The sequence below is a fragment of the Triturus cristatus genome, chromosome 4_2, assembly GCF_964204655.1.
Source record: "Triturus cristatus chromosome 4_2, aTriCri1.1, whole genome shotgun sequence".
In the NCBI taxonomy this organism is placed as follows: Eukaryota; Metazoa; Chordata; class Amphibia; order Caudata; family Salamandridae; genus Triturus; species Triturus cristatus.
Window position 1 is genome coordinate 16,112,872 of NC_140586.1, and position 8,053 is coordinate 16,120,924.

Sequence of the window (8,053 nt, forward strand, 5' to 3'; positions counted from 1 at the left end):
CGTGAAACACCACTGGGCTGAGGGCGGCCCGAACAGGAGAGTCGTGAATTTGAACGTCTGGTAATGCCAGATGAACTGGAGGAACCGCCGATGGGGAGAAAACATTGGTATGGTCAGACGAGTGCCTTTCGGGTCCAGACACACCATCCAATCGAACGACTGTAAAACATCCCACATTAGATTACACTCTATTTTGAAGTGGCGGTACACCAGCCACTCATTAAACTCGCTGAGGTTGATTACCAGTCGCTGACCACCGTCTTGCTTGTGGACCAAGAAGAGATTGCTTTTGAAAACATTGAGGTGGGGCAAGAACAAGCAAAGGCCCCTTTGTCTAACAGAGCCTCTACCCCCTTGTCCTTAAGATTGACAGCCTGCAGAGAAAAATTTATTAGGCGGGGTGGCAGTTCCTGGTGTGGAGGCAAATAAAACTCAATCTGGAACCCCCCCGAATGTCTGCCAGACCCACGCATCTGTCATGAGGGATGCCCAAGCATGGAAAGAATTCACCTGCCGGCCCCCTAGATGCGAAGAAGGGTGTACACTCACCATTAGTGGAGGAGTGGGAGGCTTGTCCTCTGAAGCCACCCTGCCACAGAACTGCTGACTTCTGGTGGGGTAGAATGGGGTGAAATGAGATTGGTCTTGCCACTGTTTGGAGCCTTGTCCCCTGGAGAGAAGAAGCGGCTGGCTGAGGAAGTTGAGAGGAGATGCGGCTGGCTAATAAGCCCCCTGGAAAACCCGAGGGTTGAAAATTATCTTGATGGAAGTTTGTGCCTTATCTAGGGACAAGAACATCATGACAAACTTCCCCAACTCTTTAATGAAGGGGTCACCGAAGAGACCGCCTTGGGCCATTGCCCTCACTTCAGAGGACGCCAGGTCTCCCAACTTTGGGTCTACCTTGAGAAGTAGAGATTGGCGTCATATAGCTGACAGGACGCATTTGGCAGAGTTGCCCAAACGTGGGTCCCTAGCTCAATTTGCCACTGAATTAAAGCTAACCTGACTGATGAGGGGTGTTACCCCAAAACCGGTCCCGGGAGGCTTGTTTCCGGTCCAGGGAAAACCTGGCTTGGCAGTTCGGTTTACTCAAGCAGTCATTGCATCCTCACAGGTAGACAGTGGCTTCCATACCATAATTCCCCTACCCCTTGCTAATTTTTATTTACAGTGATACAGACACTCCTCTACATGATAAATTCACAAAAATCTAGAAAGCCAGCACCCATCAATAGATATGTCCTATTTGCGCCTTATTAGGTCTCGACTCTATAAGGCGCATTTGCGTTGTCTCGAACAGAGACCCGTTGTATGTACCTTGTGTGCATCAGCCCACCCATAGGCTTTTCATGTGCTGGCTCCCTCGGCACTCCATTATTCATTCTCCCCATTTGCCCATGGCATTCATGCGTCATGTCTCTTCCCGTCTTTAGCCCTCGCCTAGAGCACCGACCAATTGCTGCTAACCATGCGCAGGGGCTGTTTAAGACATTGTTTCGGTACCACTATTGTATTACTTTAAGAAAGCTTTTCACAAGTCCTACTGTTTTTACTTGCACCGTTCTTTGTTTCCTACTCATGCCACCTAGGTATTTCTTTAGTTATCATTGCCTCTCACAATCCCTCCATGTTGCTTTCTCACTCCCTGTTCTTTCACTGTATGTTATTGCATCCTCTCTCTGTCTCCCTCTAGGTTTTTTTTGTGCAATTGTTTTATAGCGCTCCCTCAACCCGAAGTGATTGGAGCGCTTACATGAACACTAGTTACATTACACAAGGATACATTCATTTCTTAGTAGCCCCGGAGAGATCAATTGATTTGCCCAGAATCACAGGATGTTGAGCCGACGCCGAGATTCCCCAGCTCGATGGTCAGCAGCTCTGGGCGTTACGTCACATCCTCTCTCTCCATCAGTTGGACAATGATCAGTACAGACCTAGGGGCAGTGCACCCTGCTCCCTTTAATGAAATTTGGCAATATTTTTCAACTTAATTGTAATGCTTTGTATGCATTATTCCACGGCTAGAAAAGCCTCCTGGGATTTTCGATCTCCTGCTCGAACAATAACAACCGAACATCAAGTTAGTAGGTGGGACGTCTCACTGCTCCCTGTAGGTAGCTCCCAGAGCCTCCAGCAACATTGGCCTCGAGGCTAACTGCAGTCTTTTCAGACCTCATGTCCATGAGTCTCTGTAGCCGGTTTGATTTGATTGGGCGCCTGAGGTTGTCGGGCAGAAGCGCGTACAGGGAAATATTTAAAAAAGTTATCCACCTCACTGCTTTTATCCAGAGAGCAAGAGGTTGGAAGGAAGAAACTACATCCCTGCAAGAGGTGAAGCAGATGTATCCCTTGAGTCTGTCTTCAAAGACTATGATGAAGACTCCATCTCAAAATCCTTTCTACCTTAAAATCGAACAACCACTTCAATGACCCGCTCCCTGCCAACGGCCTTGCGGTCGTCGCCCAATCCATTATTCCCAGCTGGACTACAATAATCAATGCCTCCCTCCAGCAGGGAACGATGCCAGACTCTCTAAAAGCCGGCCAAGTCCTCCCCATCCTGAAAAAGCCATCGCTGGATCCATCCTCCCCAGACAACTTCAGACCCATCTCCAACATCCCCCTCTTAGCCAAAGTGCTGGAGAAATGTGTGCAACAGCAGCTAAGTCACCATATCAACAACTTCCACCTCCTCGATGACCTTCAATCCGGAGTTAGACCAGGGCACAGCACCAAAACCACCATGCTCCACATCGTGGATGATGCCCTCCAAGCCCTCGACCAAGGCAAAACTTGTCTCCTAATCCTCCTGGACCTATCCTCGGCCTTCGACACAGTCAACCATGAAAAATTACTTGAACGCCTCAAACTCAGAATGGGATTAGATGGCACTGTTCTAGATTGGTTTAGGTCCTTCCTCTATAACCGGTCACAGAGATGCCTGATTAATGGCAACCTTTCATCACCATCCCCGGTCACAGTTGGAGTCCCTCAAGGATCAACCCTGTCACCCACCCTTTTCAACCTCTACCTAGAACCGCTTACCGAAGTATTGCGCGCAGCTAATATCTCCTATCATATGTACGCTGATGACACCCAGATCTACATCAAAACCTCTTCTCTCGAAGAGATTCTCTCCCTGAACGAAGCCCTGAAACTCACCGTCCAATGGCTCTCATCCAATCAACTCAAACTCAACGCATTGAAAACAGAATTTCTCCTGATCTCCCCTCCCAATGCCAACTTAGAGATTCAATCATGGATTAAGGCTATTACAGCCTTAAATTGCCCACCGACCATTGTGAATTCGGCTAAATCCCTGGGAATTACCCTTGACACCAACCACATAAACTCTATGGCTACAACAGCCAGATTCCATCTGAGCTACCTTAGGAAATTGAAACCCTTCCTTGATTCTCCCGACCTAAAAATGGCAGTCCAAGCACTTGTCGTCTCTAGACTGGAATACGGCTGCTCAACCCTCTCGGGCTTACCCAAGATCTCCCTGGCACCTCTTAAAGCCTGCCTCAACGCGGCCGCCAGACTATTGACCGGCACAAGGAAATACGATCCTATTTCCCCACACCTGAACGCTCTCAACTGGCTTCCCCTGGTGGCAAGAATACAGCTCAAACTAGCATGCATCATGCACGAAGCTTTACACTCTAACTCCCCTGCATATCTGACACAGAAACTCGTGATCTCTGGAGGAACCAGAAACTCCAGATCCGCCAGAGATTTCCTGCTCCAACCTGCACGCTTTCGGGAAAAAAAAACGTACAATCAGGCCTTCTCAGGGGCTGCTCCAAGAATATGGATCTCTCTCCCACCAGACATCAGAAGACTTTCCTCACTGACTCGCTTCAAAAAGGATGCCAAAACCTTCCTTATGGGCAAATGTCTTGTCTAACACTACGTCAACTACTTCTATGGCACAACCTATGGCGGCCCACTACCTCCCTTCTAACTACCGGTTCTCCGGTAGTTAGAAGAAAACTTGGGACCTGGCCAGAATAATTGAAAACGTACTCTGTAAATATGGTTTCTCGCTCTGTGTAATTGGTTACGTAAACTGTAAATACATGCTACACTTTACCCTATATATTCCTGCACTATACTGCTACTCGAGCTGTAACTGGTCGACTCTAAATCTGTCTGTATATTGCTTTGCTCCCCTGTAAAGCGCTCTGATACCCTAACGGGTCAAGTTCGCACTCTGTAAAACACATAAATGAATAAATAAATAAAAAATAAATAAGCATGACTCCTGCAACCGTTTGCAATATGTGGATGTCGTGAATTTAATGGTACACCCAAATGCCCACAGTTTTAGGGCTCTGCTCTAGCTGGCGTGCATTTGCTGTCTCAAAAAAGACCAGGTGTATGTACTTTGTGGGCTTCAGCCCGTCCAGAGGCTTGCCATTTAATGCCCCTGCAGTAGATGCTGTATGGACAAGTGCTTCTTTCCTTCTCCCATTCGCCCCTACTGCTAGAACTGTCTATGATATATAATTATTACCTTACTGTTTTTTTGCTCAGTACCGAATTTGTGCTGGTTGGTATCTTTGGTTGTCAATCACGTCGTTCTTTCAGATGAATGGAAAATCCTTCCAGTCGCCAATGCCTGCTATGTTCAGTAATAGCTGTGCACACTTTTGTCAGCTGCCTGCCACATCGATGCTTGTTTCTCACTTGTAATTACTCAATCAAACCACTCAAAGCTGAGATCTAAAACCCGATAAGAACACCACTCTGGTCACTCACATGTAACGCGAAATGCTTTACTCCTTGACCCACAGCAAATACAGCATTCTTCCAATCAAGCTCTCCCCCTTCATTTAGAATGCTACCCTTCTGACAGGGTACTTTTCCACCCTGTCGTTCTGTATTAACGCTAGGTAAATACAAATATAGTACAATAATATAAGAGAGCTCAAACATGCCACAAAAGGATCGGTGGGGTATGTTATAAAAATTAACTTACTCCATTTTTTTTGATTGACTTTAAAGTGTGTCTTGAACTCTAAGGGTCACATGCATCATTGTAAATTGCAGTGCGACCACAATTTTTGCGTTTTAAGTAATCGCTAAATTTGCGATTACTTAAATTGCGGTCTTTGCATTTAGGGAATCGCAAATTGCGATTCCCTGAATGCAATGCAACAACCCAAAAAAAATTGCGATTTCACAGTTAAGAAACGCAAATTACCATCAATTCAAATGGTAATTCGCGAGAATTTTGGAAAATGCACAAAAGTGTATTTTTGGAAGTTCTATGTTTCCTACATACATGTCCTTGGGGCATGTGTGTGTGCAACATGTGTTAACGTTGCAATTTCAGAGGTGCATCAGAAATTAAATGAAAATTACATTTATAGGCGCGGTGCGGCGGCTCCCCCAATATACTAGCCAGAGTGGAAAGTTAACATGCTGTGAGGGCAAGTTGCTAAAAAGGTGAGTTTTATAAAAGTTTACGAAATTCCAGTAGATTGTTTTCTGTCTTTAGTGTCAGTGGGAGGGAGTTTCACAATATGGCTGTCCTCAAGACAAAACCTCTCTCCCCCTCCCCCCTCCTCCAGTAGGCCCCCTTGGCCCTGGGGATTATCAGATTTGCAGAGGTCGCAGAGCGTAGCTTCCTCTCTGGAATATACCACTTGAACTTGTCTGCGAAATATTCAGGGCCCATACCATGTAGTGCTTGAAAGGCGATACAGAGGGCCTTGAATTCTATCCTTTTTTTATTTACCTGGAAGCCAGTGTAAAATTGGAAGGGCATGGGATACTAATTGACGTTTCGGGATGTAGAGTAGAAGGCGAGCTGCTGCGATTTGGAGAACTTGCATTTTGCTGAGGAGACGTGACTATATTTAGAAACAGCCCACTACAATAATCTATTCTAGACATGATCAAGACTGTAACCACGTTTTCTGGAGTTCTGACGGGATGTAGGGGAGAATTTTCCTGATCATTTTGATCAAGTAAAAACGTGCAGAGGTGATTGCGTTCGTTTGCCCCTCGAAGGACAACTTGGTGTCAAAATAGACTCCTAGATCCTTCACCTTGGAGGTGAGAGTAGGGATCTCTCCCATTTCCTGAGGCCACCAGTTGGGTTGCCAAAAGGAGGTATCTCGCCCAAACAGGAGTTCCTCGGTTTTTCCCGTGTTCAGCCTTAAGCATTTTTGGGACATCCAATGCCTGACTTTGTGCATGCAGTCCTGAAATCTCCGAGTAGTGTTCGTTGAGTCCCCTGAAACAGATGCTATGATTTGTGTGTCGTCGGCATACAACACTGTCTTGAAACTAAAATACCTAATAAGAGAGCAGAGGGGGGCAACGTATAGATTGAAAAGTGTCGGGCTCAACGAGGAGCCCTGTGGCACCCACATGGAAAGGTGAACCAGGACGATGTATGATAGCCAAGCTCCACTCGTTGGTCCCCATGTTACGGAGAAAGAAGTTCAGAAGGGCCAAAGCCTTGCCCCTGATCCCTACAGAAAACAATTGGTTCATCAGGAGATCATGATCCACAGTATCGAATGCCGCCGAGAGGTCTAAAAGGATCAGGGCAGTCTTCCCACCCTTATCCAAGACCTCTCTTATATCCTCAGACACATTAATCAGGGCCAACTCGGTGATGTGCTGGCTTCTAAAACTATATTGGGCACTGTCTAGCATAGAGACAAGAGCTAGATGCTGCTGGCATACCTTTATCACTTGGACCCTCTATCGTGGTGGAGGGGGGGGCATTTAAGTGCCCTCCCATCCCCTTCAGGTAGATAGAAATAAGTCCAAGACTGTTTTGACTTTGGCTTTAAAAGAGTCTGCTAGCCGGTTGCAAAAGTCTTGGTCTACTACTGTATTTTTCTGATCAGGGTGTCCTTTTGGCACCCTTGCACCCTTGAAATTGCATGTGCAATTTGCGAGTACCTATTTGGTACTCGCAAATTGCGCATGCAATTCCCATTGATTCCTATTGGCTTCTAAGTCGATAGGAATGAATGGGAAGCAATTCCTTATTTGCGAATCGCAAATAAGGACTGTGTAGGAATCGCTAATTTTTTTGCGATTCCTACATGCATAAGCATTTGCGATTCCTAAATTGTGATTTCTTAAAAATCACAATTTAGAAATCGCAAATGCACAGTTTGATGTAGCCCCTAGAGTCTTCCCTTGAGACTAGTTTTCAGCTGAGTGGTCCTAAGCATATGCCTTGTAAATTTGAATCTTCCACATGCAGGACTGAGTCAGTTTATTATGCTGATAAACAAAACAATAGACTCCTACTATATTGCTCCATGTGTTAAAGGCCAACAACTAACCTGCACCAGAATCTAAGAACGCAGTGATTGATGAACATTAACAAATATAATATCTTCGCCACCCACACCATTGATCAGTCCCAAGCTTTCATTTCCTTTGTACAGATTTTTTTCTTTCTGGCATTTACCCTTAACCTAAGTCAGACTTATCATCTGGGTTTGTGGTTTTTCAAATTTTCATGGGGTACACTGTACCATATACCAGTTCTTGAACCACTCACTGGTAAGTTTTTTTCGGAGTCTTGGTAACTTAAACAACAACCACTCCCCTTCTTTCCTTTCTGAACTGCTAATAATGATTACGATTTGGCATTCTTATACCTGCAGAAGGGTCTGTGCCTAGGTTTCTTATCCCCATGTTTCTTCTCTTTAACCTAACCCTTTTTCGGATGAAACGTGCATTGTTACATTTAGAGGCAGTCATTGCTTCAGAATTCACATAGCCACAAACCTCTGTGTTGCTGATTAGTTCTACCAATTTGTATGACTGTGAAAGACAATAGCATTTTGTCTCAACATTTGAACCGCTTTGGAACACAATTTTGCAATGAACTAGGTCTACGCTGGTTAGTATAATTGAAATTAGGAGATAGTGAACTGCCAGCTCCTCCAAAGTTTGATGAACATTTTCACCCACTGTAATCGTTGTTAATTTGCTTTGTAAATATTCTAGCAAAGCGATCTGGTATTTATTTGTGTGCCTTATGGAGCTATATCTGAGAAACACT

General features: G+C 45.3%; 1 protein-coding gene across 6 annotated transcripts in view; it reads left to right on the forward strand.

The window, feature by feature from the left end:
- The window catches only part of VDR (vitamin D receptor), a 799,659-nt gene that overhangs the window by 769,935 nt on the left and 21,671 nt on the right, over window positions 1-8,053 (forward strand). The gene's annotated exons all lie outside the window — the stretch shown is intronic.